Below are 20,073 nucleotides of genomic sequence, written 5' to 3' on the forward strand. Positions count from 1 at the left end.
GTGGTTAAACAATTTCATGAAAAACTTGAAACAAATCCTTATTTCCTGATGAATAGCCTTTGGACTATAATGTAACTTAAATAGAAAACCATCTTTAGAATTTTTTTTCCTCCAAAAGCATTTTATTTTAAAAATCCAATTTAAATTTTAAAAAATCTTATTTAAAAAAAAATCATTGATTTTCATCCACTCTGCATTTCCCAGTGCATTTTAAAAATCTGATTTAAATATTTAAAAATCTGATTTAATTTTTTTTAAAAAAAATCTGATTTTTATTTATTTAAATCATTGATTTTTATCCACGCTGCCTGTATCCTATCCCTCTCCCCAACACCCTGCTTATCTGCCTCTATTGTCCTGGCTCCAGCAGCACTGAAACAATAGGGCACAGGACTCTATGGAATCTCCCTGCACCAAAAACAGTAGGGTCTCTCTGTCATTCTGCTATGCGTGCAACTCTAGACAAGGCCTCACGAACTCCTTCATTTATACAATCCTTTTTTAAAAAATTAACACTGCTGCCTTCTGTCGCTCTGCACAACATTTTGAAAAGTTTATTTCAGAAGAGGGCATCTGTTTTCTCTGGAGGAAAACATTACCTTGCCTTTCTTCCAAAACATTTAACAGAATTTAAACACTGTAAAAACTGACCTTAGAACGAGCCCATAAATGAGAGACAAGATTGAGCAGGAGGATGACAGAAACCATATCTGTTTTCAAATATATGCGCAGATACAGGGATCACAGGTCTTCGGTTCTTAGCATCTGAGGGTAAAAATAAAAATAAAAATAGCACGAATCAGCAAATGCTTATCTCACAGACACTATGCGCCTAGAAACTATTGAAGGATGAACTCAGAAGACATGAATGTACCAGTTGCTCACCGGAAAGTTTTACTGATCAGAATGAAGATCTAATCTGCCAAGTCTGGACTGTATTTTACTTGACATCACTCCAATTTATCATTGTCATAGCGAGATGTCTATCAGTATATACATGTGGTCCTACAGTATAAGAACCAAAGTGGAAGTTCACACATTAATAAAAAATAAAATAAAGTAATGAAATTCTATATACTCCAACACTTTTATATTTAACTTTCAAAAGTAACTTTTAAAAACTAAATTCCAAAGGGACAGTTTTCTCTGTGGTTAAAAACTAAAAAATTGGGGATTTATTTATTTTTAATCACATTCCTATGGAACATAGACTACAGTGGTACCTCGGGTTAAGTACTTAATTCGTTCCGGAGGTCCGTTCTTAACCTGGAACTGTTCTTAACCTGAAGCACCACTTTAGCTAATGGGGCCTCCTGCTGCTGCCGCGCTGCCGGAGCACGATTTCTGTTCTCATCCTGAAGCAAAGTTCTTAACCTGAAGCACTATTTCTGGGTTAGTGGAGTCTGTAACCTGAAGCGTATGTAACCTGAAGCGTATGCAACCCGAGGTACCACTGTAATTCTTTTTATTTATGTATTTATTTATTTATACTTTTCAAGTTTATACATTTCACTAATTTTATACATTTCACTAATTTTACAATCATTTTGACATTTCAAAACTTGACTTCCTTCCACCACTTTCTGTGGTTCCTTAAATTTGTTTTTAATATCTTCTGTATATCCAAATTAACTTAATTTGCTCATTTATTCATCTTCTTTAAATATATACTCTTATAAAACTGCAGGTTATTACAATACCTATAATCCTGACAACATTTTTATCTGTTTGCAATTTATCTGTAAATATTCAATAAACCATTTCCATTCTTTTATTTAAAAAATTGTTATCTTGATTTCTTATTCTTCCGGTAAGTTTTGCCATTTCTGCATATTCCATAAGTTTTTGTATCCATTCTTCCTTTACTGGGACTTCTGCTTCTTTCCATTTTGGGGCAAGTAACATTCTTGCTGCTGTAGTAGCAGAAGAGGTAACTATTGGAAACTGGGGAGAAGGTGGGGGGGGGGGAGTCCAGGGGTTTGAAGAACCCTGTAAAGGTACTGAGATTGTTTGTGGAGTAATGCAAATAATAATGTATGTTAAAACCTTTTAAAATAACATTTATTTTTTAAAAAAAGAAAGAATTGCAAAATGGATTAATCCGTTCCAGACTTTTAAAAACAACCTCTAAAACAGCAATTTAACATGAATTTTACTATCTAACGAGACCATTGATCCATAAAATGAAAGCAATAAACTATGTAATGAAGTCACACAATCAATCAGTAGCTGAACTGGGTTCCACACAGCCACAAAAACAAAACAAAAGAGCCGCAAAAACAAAAACGCAGAATAAACAGCAAAAACCGACAGACCTCAGCGTAACACTCAAAACGGAAGTGTGACACTCAAATCAGAAGCATGACACTCAAAATGGAGCATGTTCGGCTTCCAAAAACAGTTCGCAAACTGGAACACTTACTTCCGGGTTTGCAGAGTTTGGGTTCCAAGTTATCTGAATACCAAGGTGTTTGAGAACCAAGGTACCACTGAATTCAGTTACAGCAGCTCAGCTTTCCTCATATTGTTGCCCTCCAGCTGTGATGGACTACAACTCCCAACAACCTCAGGCAGCATGGCAAATGGTCAGGAATGCAGGGCTTTGTAGTCCAAAATATCTGTGTGTGTGTGTGTTTGCACGCACGCACACATGCATGCCAGGCTGAGAGCATTTGCCCTAGCACATGCCACAATAATACGTTTGTTAGTCATCAGGGTGCCGCAAGACAAGAATTCAGTCATGAGACTCGGAGTTGACATGGATCAATTAAGAAACAAAAACAAATCTGGTGCGAAAGATTCCGACCGCTACACAGAAACGCAATGGTTTGGCAATTTCAATGCAGACTCTTCTCTCGATAGGTTTCAAGTCTAACTGCATTACAGTCGGGGATGATGAAAGGATGTTTTTATTTCTGTTTTCACAGGACGAGAAACAATGCGGCTATTTTCTCACACAAACTGTGCTAAGTAGCAGGATGCCACAAGTTTCAGGCCATAGGTTAGAGAAACTAGACAGGACATCAGATTAAATGTGTCAAGAGCAACAGGTTTTCTAGCACGCAAAGAAAGCAGCGGCCATAAAGATGCGGGCAGGCTATCTAGAGGAGGGGTTGGAAACCTAGGGCCGAAGGAGAAAATGCAGCTGTCCAGGCCTCACTGTCAAGCTCCCAATTCACATCTCTCAGTGGGATCCCCCCCCCCCCTTTTTGCCTGGCTGTCATTGAATGGCCAGATTGCCTCTATCTTTCCTGGAGGGAGAGAGACGCTTACGTAGAAACCTCTGACTTTTGCATGGTGGAACTTATAGCCAACTGTACATAGGTAAGAGTCCTATCAACTAGCACGAAACCTCTGGAATATTGCAGACCCTCCAATATTTTCCAGGGACAGTCCCGGATTTACAGAAGCCATCCTGGTTTCTCCTTTGATCCCGGAATGCCTCACTTTCCCTTAAAGGTAAAGGTAAACGGAGCCCTGACCATTAGGTCCACTCCCGGACAACTCTAGGGTTGCGGCGCTCCTCTCGCTTTATTGGCCAAGGGAGCCAGCGTACAGCTTCCTGCTCATGTGGCCAGCATGACTAAGCTGCTTCTGGCGAATCAGAGCAGCGCACGGAAACGCCATTTACCTTCCCGCCAGAGCGGTACCTATTTATCTACTCGCACTTCGTGCTTTTGAACTGCTAGGTTGGCAGGAGCAGGGTCCGAGCAACGGGAGCTCACCCCGTTGCGGGGATTCGAACCGCCAACCTTCTGATCGGCAAGCCCTAGGCTCTGTGGTTTAACCCACAGCGCCTATCTTCATCAGAGAAACGATGGAGGGTTTGGAGTTATCCAATCCCTGAGCTAAGGAGATAAGTAACTACACAACCTTTACAGGACATCTGAAGGCAGTCCTATATAGGGAAGTATTTTAATGTTTGATGTTCTATTATGTTTCTATATATGAAAGACGCCGTCCAGAGTAGTTGAGGCAACACAGTCAGATGGGTGGGGTAACAACAAACAACAAGAACAACAACAACAACAACAAGATGATGATGATGATCGAGTAGGACGTCCCTATTTTCACCAGAGAAAAGCTGGAGGGTATGATATTGCCGACAGTGGCAATGAACAGTCAAACTGTGCTGCACCTGACTCAAAAATCTCCTAGACCATTCAAATATAACAGCAGTTGAAGGTACCAGGGCAGGTGTAGTGAGGATATATCAGTTTATATAACTAATCTATCACACTCTAGGCCAACACAACATACTTTTGCTAGAGCTATCGTGACAGCAATGGAAGTAGTCATCTCGGTCAAGGGCCAACAACAGGGAAAACCATTCAGGTGGACTCAATCATTTGAAAAATAACGTATAAACTGAATTACATTCAACTATTTTATATATATATATATATATATATATATATATATATATATATATATATATTCCCCTCAAACATAAATAGGTTGGAGGGAGCTGTGAACAGTGGCATTTCTGTCACACAGAATTCTGGCCTAGTACGGAAGAAAATAGCCAGTTATTTATATATTGCCTCTTGGGGTTTAAAAAGGTCCCATGGTGATTTATAATATTTTTTTTAAAAAAAAATAATTTGCATAAAATATTTCCACGCCAATCTGGATTTCAGGACAGTAGACATTGTAAGAATAGCATAGCACGGCCAAACAACGGTAACAAAACAGATAAAATCCTTAAAAGCATTCTAAGGTTTGCACAATCGTTAAAACGGCAAGAAAAGCAAACTAGAAGCACTTAAAATAAGCCACCAAAATAAATCCACAGCAATAAAAGAGTCTTAAGCAGCTGCCCCAAAATAATCATTTGGAGGCAAACTGGAAGGGAATTCTACAAATGTAGAATTTTTATCAAGAAGGCTCCGTCTGGCATCCTGGTGGAAGGTCACAGAACAAGACTTCTGAAGATGAAGGCCTTTCTGGAGGACAATTCTTTTTTACTAGGCCTAGCTTCTTTCTTTCTTCACATCACATATAGATGATTGGAGAAGAAAGGAGGCCACGTTCTTACTGCCATAAGGGTGTTCCCCAAATGAAGTCCATTTGCAACTGCCCTTCTGCTTACAGTTATTTCTCTCTCTGGCTGGATCTATACACATCAAAGAAGCGTTTTGTTTAAACGCGTTGCAAACTTCGTATGAGAAATCGGGTTGGCAAAAACAGAACTCCACAGCGCCATCTGGTACCATAGTGTTAGAATGCATAAACAACGCATATAAAGCGATTTTTCTTTGCCAATTTAGCCGAGTCCTCCCTCCCCCCCACACACTCCTATCCTTAAAACAGCATTTGAAATTCACCAGACACATTTTGCACTTGGCTATTGGCCATTTGCGATCATCTAGAGGTGCCTGCCTGGGGATCATTTGAGCTGAACTGTTTTCACACACTAGCAATGCATTCTGAGAGCCAGTGTGGTGTAGTGGTTAAGAGCGGTAGTCTCGTAATCTGGGGAACCGGGTTCGCTTCCCCGCTCCTCCACATGCAGCTGCTGGGTGACCTTGGGCTAGTCACACTTCTTTGAAGTCTCTCAGCCTCACTCACCTCACAGTTTGTTGTGGAGGAGGAAGGGAAAGGAGAATGTTAGCCACTGGGCGATGGGCTGGGCGATGGGCTCTGTGGGGTGGTGAATGCTTCCCTCCGTGAGGGAGCCTTCCCAGACCCGCTGAAAGAGGCGGTCATTAAACCGCTTCTTAAAAAAACATCTTTAGACCCAGCCAATTTGGCCAACTATCGCCCAGTCTCAAATTTACCATTCTTGGGCAAGGTGATTGAGCGGGTGGTTGCCAGACAACTCCAAGCATGCCTGGAGGATGCGGACCATTTGGATCCCTTCCAATCGGGATTCAGGCCTCACCATGGGACTGAAACTGCCTTGGTCGCGCTGGTTGATGATCTCCGGCGGGCTAGGGACAAAGGTGAGAGCTGTTTCCTAGTTCTGCTGGATCTCTCAGCGGCCTTTGACACCATCGACCATAACATCCTTCTGGACCGTCTAGAGGGGCTGGGAGCTGGAGGCACTGTTATACGGTGGTTCCGCTCCTTTCTCCTGGGCCGTGTCCAGAAAGTGGTGGTGGGGGATGAGTGTTCAGACCCCTGGGCTCTCACTTGTGGGGTGCCTCAGGGTTCCGTCCTCTCCCCCATGCTTTTTAATATCTATATGAAGCCGCTGGGAGAGATCATCAGGGGGTTTGGGCTGGGTGTTCATCAGTATGCAGATGACACCCAGCTCTACCTCTCCTTTAAATCAGAACCAGTGAAGGCGGTGAAGGTCCTGTGTGAGTGCCTGGAGGCTGTTGGAGGATGGATGGCGGCTAACAGATTGAGGCTGAATCCTGACAAGACAGAAGTACTGTTTTTGGGGGACAGGGGGCGGGCAGGTGTGGGGGATTCCCTGGTCCTGAATGGGGTAACTGTGCCCCTGAAGGACCAGGTGCGCAGCCTGGGAGTCATTTTGGACTCACAGCTGTCCATGGAGGCACAGGTTAATTCTGTGTCCAGGGCAGCTGTCTACCAGCTCCACCTGGTACGCAGGCTAAGACCCTACCTGCCCGCAGACTGTCTTGCCAGAGTGGTGCATGCTCTAGTTATCTCCCGCTTGGACTACTGCAACGCGCTCTACGTGGGGCTACCTTTGAAGGTGACCCGGAAACTGCAATTAATCCAGAATGCGGCCGCTAGACTGGTGACTGGGAGTGGCCGCCGGGACCACATAACACCAGTTCTGAGAGATCTGCATTGGCTCCCAGTACGTTTCCGAGCACAATTCAAAGTGTTGGTGCTGACCTTTAAAGCCCTAAACGGCCTCGGTCCAGTATATCTGAAGGAGCGTCTCCACCCCCATCGTTCAGCCCGGACACTGAGATCCAGCGCCGAGGGCCTTCTGGCGGTTCCCTCATTGCGAGAAGTAAGGTTACAGGGAACCAGGCAGAGGGCCTTCTCGGTAGTGGCTCCTGCCCTGTGGAACGCCCTCCCAGCAGATGTCAAAGCAATAAACAACTATTTTACTTTTAAAAGTCATCTGAAGGCAGCCCTCTTTAGGGAAGTTTTTAATGTTTGATGCTGTACTGTTTTTAATATTCAGTTGGAAGCCGCCCAGAGTGGCTGGGGAAACCCAGCCAGATGGGCGGGGTATAAATAATAAATTATTATTATTATTATTATTACTTTGAGACTCCTTAGGGTAGTGATAAAGCAGGATATCAAATCCAAACTCCTCTTCTTCTTCCTCTTCTTCTTCTTCTTCTTCTGAATTCTATCCATGATATTGCATCTGCACTATCAGAATGAATCTCGGTAACCAAAGAGCCGTATTGAACAATACAACTTTTGAGCTCTTCTGGCCCCAAAATGGCAACTAGGCATTCTGTTTTGGTGACTGTAACACTGGTTTAAGAAGCCATTTGGCACGTAGCTTGTATACCTGAGTTTCTAACACTACCTTAAAATAAAGCTATTTTCAGAGCACCTATGTTTCACAGACAAACCTCACATTCTAACTCCGTTGTAAATCCAACCTTTCCTGTTAGGAGGCCTGAGTGAGTCAAGCACAGAAATGAGCCATTTCACATAATCCTTAATGGAGTAAAAATAATTCATCAACGCAAAAATAGTTTAACCGAACGTAAATTACGTATCCATTGTAAGAGAGAGAAATCCTGGCAGCTTCAGTTCTTCTGCGAAGAAGATTGTGTATCAGCAACTGTTATTTGGCTGTCAGAAGTGAAAGGCATCCTTTATCTGAGAGTGTGAGAAGTGGTAGTAATTCATTTAACCAAATGCCTGCATTCTCCTGAGGAGAGATGAAGCAGCTGCTGCTTGATAATTCAGACAAGCCTGGAAGTAATAAAGGCCCATCAGTTTACAGTTTGTACAGAATAAGAATCGGAGTCGTCCCCCGCCCCTCCGCACAACTGATTCAAGGCACCGAGTATCAATTCTAGTGGGTACACAAAAGACCCAACAGTTGAATCTGAAGTCTGCCACCTTCCGGGTTATTACCAATGTCAGTCAGAGGCTTAGATGAATCAGCACATCTAGAACAAAGTGATTCATTGACAGGAGAAAGCAGAAAAGAACATTTGTGTTTCATTACGGCCCAAGACATGTATCTTCATTCTGAGGATTCTGCACATACGAATTTTCATTCAGACACAAACTTATCAGGGAGGAAAACCTTACTGTATCAATTGATGTGTGTGCTGAAGTTTAAGCCTGTTTTAAAAGTTCAATCTGATATACTTTTAATGCAATTGTTTAAGGGAAGAGAGAAGACGATTTCTAGATATTTTGTCACTTTTTCTGTTATAGCACTTTTTACTGATTTTTAAACACAGTTATATTGTATGGTATTTTTGACACAGAGGTGCATACTGTGCCATGCTCTGTGGTGCAGAAAACCTGAAAAAGTGGTCAGGTTCTCCCTCACTATCCTTGCCCCTTGGTAGGGGTGATTCTTTCGCAATTTATCCCCGGTCCCCACAGAATTCCATTTTTTCTTACTGTAGAATTCTAGATCTCATGCTGAAGAATCTGAAGCCTTGGTGTCAAAATAGTTTATTTATGTATGCCACTACTGTGGCAGAATATGCCCAGCTTGCAGACTTAACATACAGAATAAGACAACAAGAAGAACATATGTTTAAAGAAGATTGGAAAATGTTTATTGAATATATGGGAAATAATTGTGTACAGCTGAAAACACTGGCAGCATAAAGATAAATTCAACAGTGCAAACAAGTTATGATGGATGTAATAATGGAATACTGAATGGTATAGTTTCTGTAAAATATGCAGGGATTTATGATATGTAAAATGAACAACGGAAAGAGAAGAAAGGAAGTAACTGATATCTTAAGGATGTAAAAATGAGTACTTTAAATTATAAAACAGAATACACACACACAGTATTACCTTGGTTCTTGAACTTAATCCATTCCAGAAGTCTGTTCGACTCCTGAAACTGTTCGAAAACCAAGGTGTGGCTTCTGATTGGCTGCAGGAGCTTCCTGCACTCAAGCAGAAGACACGTTGGACATTTGGCTTCTGAAAAATGTTCAAAAACTGGAACACTTACTTTTGGGTTTCTTGCGTTTGGGAGCTGATTTGTATGACAACTAAGCAGTTCGAGAACCAAGGTACCACTGTATATATAAAAAGAATCTGAAGCCTAGTAACATCCATTCTTCACACAGCTTCCCTTATGCCGGCCTGCCCTCTATGGGGGTCCGAGAGGCCTGTGCCCTAGGGCCAACTATACTTTCCGGTGGAATTCCATGTTTGGACACACTACATAGTTTCCTTCTTCCAAAAGTAGCAGTAGAGCTACTGGGGCACTGGGAAGGGAGGAGAGGTTGCCTCTTTCCCCCCATCCATAATTTCAAACTTAAATCCCTCCCAGAAACTATTAGCCACAGAAAGAAATAACATGCATGTGTGCACCTTTTTCTTGACAAGGATGACTATCCAAGAGGCCACAAACAAACTATTATACATTGCTGGAGGTCTGTCCTTGTGTGCTGTCTATATAGCACCGTCTTACAAACCAACCCATAGAGGTAACTAGCCAACCAGAAACAAAACTACAGACCTGCTAAGAGGCTAGTAAGCTGCAGTTCTGTGCTGGTTCCAGCAAGCATCAAACAACAGTCCTTCTATGAAGCAATCGGATGGTTTTCCACCAGCCTGCTTGGTTTTCATACTGGTCATAGAGGAAGGGATTTTGGGGGTAAAGGAGTAGACCAGGGGTCAGCAAACTTTTTCAGCAGGGGGCTGGTCCACTGTCCCTCGGACCTTGTGGGGGGCCGGACTATATTTTGGAAAAATAATAATGAACAAATTCCTATGCCCCACAAATAACCCAGAGATGCATTTTAAATAAAAGCACACATTCTACTCATGTAAAAACACACTGATTCCCAGACCGTTCCCAGGCCGGATTTAGAAGGCGATTGGGCCGGATCTGGCCCCCAGGCCTTAGTTTGCCTACTCATGGAGTAGACAAACGTAATAGTCCTTCAATACACCATAAATAGCTCAAAATACACCTCGGCTTTCTTATATGGGTAAGACCACAGTCTCATGCTTCCCCTCTGAACATATGCATCCAATTTCTTCCAGTGTGCCAGTCCGTCTGCCTACATGTTGCTAGATGGCTGACAGAAGCTTTAAGCGACTGGTCTGGAGGCAAGTCACCTGAAACGAAGAGTTATTCTCCGCATTACCTCAATGTGTGATCAGGATTGATAATACTCGCCCTCCCCCACCCAAAAAATAAATAAATTCAGCTGCCACATTCAGAGTGCATTTTTGGAGTGCACACGTTACGCGAAGTGAAAATGCAGACGTCTGGCAACTACTGAAAGTAGCAATTCAGAAAAGCACTTTGCAAGCCATACCCAAGGAAGAACGAGCTTGGTAATTGCAGGAGGTGAGCGTGTAGATAAGAGGGAACTTACTAACGGAGAAATGTAAAACCAAAGGTGGAATTACAAATTCCAAGACGTTCAGTGCAACGTTACAAGCCGGAAACATACACCAAACCCATGTAATGAGACAACTAATTGCAAAATTCGTAAGTAGTCTGTTTTTATCCTTTAGTTGGAACCTGTTGCAGTCCTAATTATGTCATCAAGAGCACAAACAAGCCTGATAACTCCTTAACTTTAGCCTCTATGGTACCAACCAGCCCGTTTCTTTTCCTCAACCTACACTTGGTGACAGAAACAGGTTGTGGTGGGGTACAAGACGGTAAATGAAATCTCAGATCTATGGTGCGATGGAGAGATTAACAGAGGAACTATAGGAGTTGCCAGGGACCGTGCAAAATGTAAGGACTGCCAAAAGCAATGCACAGCAGCACTCGGGCCTAGTGGAGAAGTTTATGGAAGTCCCAATACAGGGTCTCTTTCTCACCGCTAGTTAAATTTTGAATAAGGAAATAGAAGAGGATATCAGAGACAGATTGTGATGGGGGCTATTTTATAGCGTTTCAAGCTAAACAACTTGACCAGAGTAGTTTGGACTTTATTTAGAATTGGTTGGGGTGAGGTTTATGAACTTGGCGAGCTGGTTTTTGAACTCCTCACATTCCAAAGCTTTGCCCCTACCACCGAATATCAGAACGATCATAGAGCAAGATTGATGACGTCTTTCTTTCTTTCTTTCTTTCTTTCTTTCTTTCTTTCTTTCTTTCTTTCTTTCTTATCCAATCAATCAATCAATCAATCAATCAATTACCCTATACCCACAGGTTTCAGGGCAGTTCACAACATACAAATCACAAAATAAAAACACATACAAAATAAAAAGAACAAGCCATTAACCCCCAATAAAGCTTTAAAAGGAACTACAATAATATAGAGATATAACTGTTTTGTTTTGCTTATTAAAGTAAACAAATGCTAATGGATGAGATCAAACTGCAACAATGAAGTGGGTTTTGCTTTTGTTTAGTTTTTAGAGAAAACGCTGTTGGGTTCATGTCCTGCTAAACATCTGGTTAACCGCTACGAGAGAAGAATATTGAACTTTTGTTCTGATCCATCTTTTTATGAATGTGTGGGGAGTAACTTAAAATATGCAGATTTACCATTATGACGGTGTTCCAACTGCAGGCATGTTAAATGTTCTACATAAGCTATCAAATAAAATTTAACAAGGACACATGGAAATGCACCAGAAAGGGGGGTGGGGGTGGGAAACCTAACTAACTAAAAAGCAAAAGGGAACAGGGAGGATTACAGGCGAGGTAATGGCATTTTCGAAAAAAAGGATGTTAGGATTTATAGTGAATAACAAGCTGAACATTACTCAACAGCGTGATGCTGGAGCACTGAAAACATGCAAATTAGGGTGCTTAACAAACATATCCCTATGTTTACTTCATTCTCTTTGGGCAATTACCAAAGGATTTGTCAGCGGTGGAATATTTATGTTTCACAGATGGAGAGGGTTGGATTTAAAAATATAAATCAAGGCCATTGTTGTCCCAGTGGTGTGAGATTCCAGGAGTTTCAGGTGCTTACCCAGGGTTTGTGTTTCCTTTTGGCACAGCACAGACTGTGGTGTCTTTAGGTTATATGGTTTATTTACACATATATACAACCTGAGCCTATGATGGAGGGGTACACAGCATTAACACCCCCAAAGGGCCTTGTTTCTCCCATAGCCACAGCCTCAGATTCAAGCAGAAACCAGTCATGGCTTTCTCTCTGCCTGTCCAGCCTTCAGCCTTTTTTTGCACCCAGCTTCTAGCTGACATAGCAGCAAAACACAGCAGTACTGCTGTTTTATCTTACTAACTACGTAAGAGAGGGAGGGAGGGTCCCACCTATTTGCCATCTGCCACAGAGCCCCCTTTCCTCTGTCCAAATGGCCCCTTACCTGTCCTTTATTTCTCTTAATGGTCCAACTCCCAGGTGATCACCTTATGAGGAAGCCAGCTTGATTTACATTTTAACAGTTGCTGGGATTATAAAGATTAGAAGTCTGGCACCCACAAACTCATAATGCTGTATGTGTGAAAGCACTGTATGGGATGGGCGGGGGGGGGGGGAGATGGTAACTCTGCTAGATATTTAATTTCCTGACCGTATAATGCATACTGAAATATGACCTGAAGTCTGTAGCTCAATCAACCCACTGCGTGAGTTTTGAGTTCTGTACATCGGATTCACTGATTGTCTTGGGTTGGCTGGGATAACCTCTTTGAATTATGCACTTTTAATTGTTGCTCTGTGCTTCTGAAAGAATTCGAGTTTGGATTGTGTTATTACTGTTGGCCTAATATTACTGTTGGCCTAATATTATGGATGGATGTACTTCTCAACGGCATGGGACATGCAAGAACATGAAATTCCTGGAAATAGCATTTTCTATTTTCCTTATTGTTGGAGGTACATTGCCTGAGCAACATGGACTCTATTCCTTTACTGCTGGACTCCATATCCCACTCCCATAAATTTGCTCCCCTTTGTCTCTCACAGGCCCTAGAATATTGTGTTTCAAGAGTTGCAAGTCCTGTTCCCATTGGAGATAAAACCTGTTGTGACTAGCTTCGAAATAAAAACTCTTTTTTCTTTTTTCGAGATTTTGATCTAGAAAAATAACTGGGTACAACTACAGTTCTCTCCAAGTTGGAGCTAATAAGTGTTAATTAATATAATTGTTATAATGTGACTGTAGCTAGTCTAAACTTCTGTTCCATACAGAATTGTAGCAGAATTTTTCATTATAGGAGCGCACATAGCAACAACACTCAAAGCCAACTGGACAGAAACCCAACTGGTACTGTAGGATTCTTGCAGTAGTCCAGGCATAGGCAAACGTGGCCCTCCAGATGCTTTGGGACTACAATTCCCATCATCCCTGACCACTGGTCCTGTTAGCTAGGGATGATGGGAGTTGTAGTCCCAAAACATCTGGAGGGCCGAATTTGCCTATGCCTGCACTAGTACTTCCTTGCAAGTACCATAACATTGATCAATATAGGCTATTCACTAAGGGGTAATGCCCTGGAATTCCAGCACACCTCAGAGAAAACCCAAAGCTATTATTATTGTTTTTTGCAGAGAAGCGTTTAGTGACATTAATACAATCCACAGTGAAACCTTCCTATTTCTATTATGTAAGCTGCCATGCTAATATCATTTTCCCCCTCCACTACACTTTCTACTTCTCATAATATGAATCTGGCACCTTCTCTTAAGAGCCTTATTTGTCACAAGACAGCAGCGATGACAAGTCTGTGGCAGACTTGTACTGCAGATTATTCCAACCTGAACTGACAACTACACTCTATGAAAAAGATTGGATTCTAGTTAAAATACAGCAGAACCGAAGATATGTGGGAAAGTGAGATGCCCGGTGCCTCTGGACTCCACTTATCAGAACAAATGAAATTCAAAAATGTATCTCATTATAGTTCTTCCTTTATCTTTGATGCAGTAAAATGAGTTTCCCGCTCTAGATAGTCGGCCAAGTACCCAAAAAAGCAAAGCTGAAGATGGAAAGGCAGTCTGGCCCTGATGCTATAGCAGCATCAGAAACATCCATGCTGCTACAAGATTTAACCTCTGCAACAAAAATGAAAAACTTTACATTTGCACTATATAAAACCCTACTCAACGGGGGAAATGTGATTTAGAATATGATAGACAAAAATGGAGTGAAGATTTAGGGGTACAGATAACAAATGATATATGGGAGTCAAGTATAAAATCAACAGAAATAGCCTCTATGGATCTAAGACTAAGACTTATTCAACAGAAAATAATATTCGGACTCCAGCAGAACTATACCAGAAGAAAATAACAAGTGCAGACAACTGCTGGAGATGTGGGAGTAAAAATGCGAGCTTAGTACATATGTTGATTAACTGCCCGATGATAAGATCATTTTGGTGCAAGGTGAGGATATTTATAGCAAGAGTAATAAAATAAATTGTTATTTGGGGGAACTGAATTTAATTCTAAATTATATTCCGGAAACGTGAGAATTTCAAGGGGTAAAAAAAATAAATGGATGTACCGTGCTATATTAGAAGCAAAAAAAACTTGTTTTGATGAATTGGAAGAGCCGCAAAAAGATTCCACTGAGCACATGGATTGATAATATGGACAGATTACCTACATACAAACGAATTGCATGCCAACGCAAAATAAGAATGGATAAATATGAAGAAATCTGGAACAAATATTTAAGCGATAAGGCGGATAGTGGTGGGAAGGAGGGGGAGGAGGGAGAGGTGGGAAAATATTGTTTAAAAAAGGTGTAGTCATAGGTATATCAGTGTATTCAAATCTGAATTGTCAAATTGTGTTATTATTGTTATTATGGTTTTTGTTGTATGTGTTTTTCGCGGTTGCTGTTTGTATCGAAAAAAATGATTAAATCATATATATATATATATACATATAGTCCTCTTTAATCCAAGTTGTTTTTCTATAAAGGCAACTTTTTTGCTGAATGAAACATGAGGAAAATTCACCTGAGCTTAGCTATGTTGGAGGATGAGTAATACACAAATATTAAATAGACGTCTTTCAGAAATAAGAACCAGAGACCTAATGAAATCTTGATCTCATTTTACTTTAATCCACACTCATCTCTATTTTCATAATTTATATGAAAACATGAAAGCCTTGCAGTATTATCTTCGTAGATTATTCAATCTTTAGGAGTCTACTTCCAGCCTCTAAAATGATTTGATTTCTAAGAGACCGGGGATGTGTCACAAAAGCGGACCTAACTCAGAGCTATCACTCACTCAAAGCACTACGAAAACTGCCTAATATTCAGAATGTAAATGCCACAGAGCAGGAACTGTTTTTGTTTAGTTAGGCACTTCTACAGTTTTTCCTGCCTGTGCTTAAAAAAAAACACACACCCCAAAACAAACAAACAAAAAGCAGCTGCAAGAGGCTGAAACTGTGAGCAAAGGACATTCAAATCACACAAGAAAACATACATACATACATACATACATACATACATACGTTGCTTTTCCCAGTGAGGGGGGAAATCTAAAGAATCATAAAATTCTCCTTCATGTGTAGTTTGCCCTGTAAAGGCTGTAATTAGTAATAGCAGCAGAAGTTACTTACGCTCAAAGCAGTTTTTTGACACGTAGCATACATGCATTCTGAATTTAACGGTTCCTGCAAAGTCTCTACTACTAGAACCTGCATTGTAAACTACGAAGCATACTATTCCTAGCTGGTCCTATTATAATAATAATTTATTATTTATACCCCGCCCATCTGGCTGGGACTCCCCAGCCACCCTGGGCGGCTTCCAACAAAGTATTAAAATACAATGGTCTGTTAAACATTAAAAGCTTCCCTAAACAGGGCTGCCTTCAGATGTCTTCTAAAAGTCTGGTAGTTGTTTTTCTGTTTGACATCTGATGGGAGGGCATTCCACAGGGCGGGTGCCACTACCAAGAAGGCCCTCTGCCTGGTTCCCTGTAACTTGGCTTCTCGCAGTGAGGGAACCACCAGAAGGCCCTCGGCGCTGGATCTCAGTGTCCGGGCTGAACGATGGGGGGTGGAGACGCTCCTTCAGGTATACTGGACTGAGGCCTGTTATAAGCCTGTTATCAAGCTGCTATTTGCTATGCAGGCCTTTTCCTCAGTTTCTCACATCACCATTCTTTCCCCCTTTCCCCTTGCAGTAGATGGGCACGTACGTCTTAATGACACAAGGGTCCCTTGCATTGCCTGACGGTTTCAGGATTATGCCTTAGTATTCCATCACGTGGTAAGGCAGGGGCGAGGAACCAATGCCCCTCCAGATGTTGAAGGTGTACAAGTCCCAGCATCCTGGATGGTTAGCCATGTTGGCCGAAGAGGATGGGAGTAAGATCCCAACAATATTTAGAAGAAGAGGAGGAGTTTGGATTTGATATCCGGCTTTATCACTACACTAAGGAGTCTCAAAGTGGCCTACATTCTCCTTTCCCTTCCTCCCCCACAACAAACACTCTGTGAGGTGAGTGGGGCTGAGAGACTTCAGAGAAGTGTGACTGGCCCAAGGTCACCCAGCAGCTGCATGTGGCGGAGCGGAGACGCGAACCCGGTTCCCCAGATTACGAGACTACCGCTCTTAACCACTACACCACACTGAATTTAGAGGTTCAGTGGGGCTTTCTGAGCTATAGACCATGATAACCCGGACTCGGTTTGGGATTAACGCTAGTATTCTGAGGTTTCAATAACAACAACAACAACAACAACAACAATACAGTGGACCCTTGGTCGTCAAACGTAATCCGTTCAGGAATTGGACTTCTAAAACATTCAAAAACCGAGGCACAAAGGGCTGTTGTCAATTTCCATTAAGAAAATTTAAAAACGTGCCCCGGACGCGCATTCGAAAACGGAAGCATTTACTTCTGGGTTTCTGGCATTCGGGTTCCAAAATGCTCGTCTTCCGAGACGCTTGAAAACCGAGGCTCCACTGTAATAATAATAATAATTTATTATTTATATCCCGCCCATGAGAGTCCTCATATCGGCCCTAAAAAATCAGTTAAGATTTTGGGTAGTGTCCGCATCACACATCCAGTCCTCCCAGCCTTTTGTCCCCAGTTCAAGTCATGCAAAGCCTTGAATGATGCAAGACGGCACAATTTGGAATTGCTGCGCTTATGCAACGGCCCCAGATCAATTGCTGCTCCACTCTAACACTATTTTCCATCATGGACCACTGGAGCCATCGTTTTTGTACACTTTACCTCAGCGTTGTTAGCAATCAGTGTGGTTAAGCAATTCTAAGCAATAAACAAGAAAAACAAATAGACTACAGCAAGGAAAAACTACCGGGTATTTTCATGCCAAGGATGTTTATAGTTTCGCTTAGACAAGCGCCTTTTATACTATTATTCATGAGAGCCAAAGTCAAGACTAGCCATGCTTGTCCTCCAATAAACTGGTTTGGAGACATTGCGTTCCATTATAAAGTGCGTCTAGTTGTCCAGTACCTTCAACCGTGTGCCGCAATCTGTGTCCCTTGCTCATTTTTTAAAAAACTCACTCCAGGGAGAACATATTCTCCAGCGTCTTCCACAGGATCAAAACCAAACTATTCCACATGACAGTTCCAAATCTGGGTACAATTCAGTCCCTCGCTGTGTACGCCAAAGAGCACTTGCGGGCATAAATTGCGTAGGCACGCACTGCTCCCAAATGAAACGTCCTTCTTTCTGCCAACTGCATCCCAACCTTCTTGCTCAGCAAGGAAGCTCAAGGTAGAGAAGACACATCAAAGGCCTGCTGTCCTGACCCCCCTACAGACTTTTTGCCTGGACAGTGGAAAAAGATAAAAAGACTTCCAATTCTCTGTCTGTCAGCTAAACATAGTATTCACACATTAACATTCAACTATTCTATTTTCTAAGGGACGCGGATGGCGCTGTGGGTTAAACCGCAGAGCCTAGGACTTGCTGATCAGAAGGTCAGCGGTTCGAATCCCCATGACGGGGTGAGCTCCCGTTGCTCAGTCCCTGCTCCTGCCAACCTAGCAATTCGAAAGCACATCAAAGTGCAAGTAGATAAATAGGTACCGCTCCGGCGGGAAGGTAAACGGTGTTTCCGTGCGCTGCTCTGGTTCGCCAGAAGCAGCTTAGTCATGCTGGCCACATGACCCGGAAGCTGTACGCCGGTTCCCTCGGCCAATAAAGCGAGATGAGCACCGCAACCCCAGAGTCGGCCACAACTGGACCTAAAGGTCAGGGGTCCCTTTACCTTTTTATTCTATTTTCTATAAGCCAATTTTTTTTTCAGTCTTCAAATCCAGGTATTACAAGTTGTCATTGTTGTTGTTGATTGAATTTATATACCACCCTATACCCGGGGGTCTCATGGTGGTTCACATAATAGAATCAAGATATAAAATGACAAAATACTTGATAAAAATAAAACAACAACCCAATAGCCCCCCAAAAAACACACACATTTAAAAAAGGCATAGGATGTAAATCAGATCAACCAAAGGCCTGGTTTAAAAGGAACATTTTTGCCTGGCACCTAAAGGTGTGTAATGAAGGTGCCAGGCGAACTTCCCTGGGGAGAGCATTCCACAGATGGGGAGCCACTGCAGAGAAGGCCCATTCTTGTGTTGCCACCCTCCGGACCTCTCAAGGAGGGGGCACATGAAGGAGGGCCTCAGGAGATGATCTCAGGGCATAGCTGGCAACCTTTCCTTTTTTAGCAGGAAATTCCCTTATTCCAGCACCGTTTCCTGCTGCTTCTCGCTGGTATCCCGGATTGTTAGATATCCCATAGACTGTCCCCGGGACAGGTGAGGATGCTGATCCCTTATTTTCAAATCTGAAAGTTGACAGCTATGTCCCAGGGTTCAGGAAGGTTCATATAGAAAGAGGCAATCCTTGAGGTACTGCGGTCCTGAGCCATTTAAGGCTTTATGGGTCAAAACCAGCACTTTGAATTGGGCCCGGAAACTAATTGGTAGCCAGTGCAGTCGGACCAGGATCGGTGTAATATGCTCAAACCACCTTGCTCTGGTGAGCAACCTGGCCACTAGCTGAAGTTTCTGAACCGCCTTCAGAGGCAGCCCTATGTATAACACATTGCAGTAATCTAACCCTGAGGTCACCAGAGCATAGACAACAGTAGTTAGGCTATCCCTGTTCATTTTCTCTTTCCGATAAAAAGTGCATAAGAAGTTTCCGATCCTTAATAAATGTCCATAGTAATTTTTCTCTAATTAAATAAGCTAACATTGCCATCTCAGCTAAGTTCAATAATGTCATCAACTATTCCTCCAGACAATCTCCAATTATCAAATATTGGAATAATCTTCCACCATCTTCAAGCACTTTGAAAACAAACAGCTTTCTCTGTGGGAGGGAAATTTCTCCATTTTTAGGAGGATTTCCTCCCCTCTCCACAGCTTTCAGGGGACTCCCTGTAAAAAGGATACTCTTTGAAGATGCACTTGTCATCTGCCTGGTACCAAAGCACATTTTCAAAGGACACTGCAACTATTTGTCAAATGGAAGTCCAAATCAAAGACATAACACAGACAGCACAACATAAGACAAGGTACAATTGTCAAGAGGCTCATATCAAAACTGTATAAAAATCATTGATTTGCAGGTGCTGTACTTTCTGCCTTTTTTATTATAAATGAGCTAGTCCAAAGAAGCTTCTTTTAAAGTTAGAATTGATCTGTGTGAGAGTTTTTAATTACAGTTAAATTTCAGAACAGAACAGCACAAAGTGTTTGCAGGCTTTTTTGATGGTGTTTCGAATATATGCGATTTCACATAAACACGCGGTGCCTTGGAACATAACCCCCGCGTAAATTGGGAGTTGCCTGTATTTATTCCAAATAATTTATAAAATTTATAAAGGACTTACGTAGTCCAAAGCACTTTAGTTCTTTTCATCCCAGCAATCTTTTCCATGTGTAAATGATCCAAGTCGTACCCAGATCTACTCCAAACCAGAATTGCTTTACTATTAATTTAAAAGGAGGAGATCAACTTGCACACAATTTTGGGGAAGACTGTCTACTTCCATG

General features: G+C 42.1%; 1 protein-coding gene across 8 annotated transcripts in view; it reads right to left on the reverse strand.

Annotated features, from left to right (window-relative positions):
- The window catches only part of THRB (thyroid hormone receptor beta), a 187,813-nt gene that overhangs the window by 125,233 nt on the left and 42,507 nt on the right, over positions 1 to 20,073 (reverse strand). For 5 of the 8 annotated variants that reach the window (XM_077916283.1, XM_077916287.1, XM_077916282.1 and 2 more), the window contains exon 2: positions 652 to 765. The exons of the other annotated variants lie outside the window; for them this stretch is intronic. The gene's annotated coding sequence lies outside the window, so the exon portion shown is untranslated. The remainder of the gene's footprint in view (positions 1 to 651; positions 766 to 20,073) is intronic. 8 annotated transcript variants of the gene reach the window in all.

The sequence above is a fragment of the Podarcis muralis genome, chromosome 12 (genome assembly GCF_964188315.1).
Source record: "Podarcis muralis chromosome 12, rPodMur119.hap1.1, whole genome shotgun sequence".
Classification (NCBI taxonomy): domain Eukaryota; kingdom Metazoa; phylum Chordata; class Lepidosauria; order Squamata; family Lacertidae; genus Podarcis; species Podarcis muralis.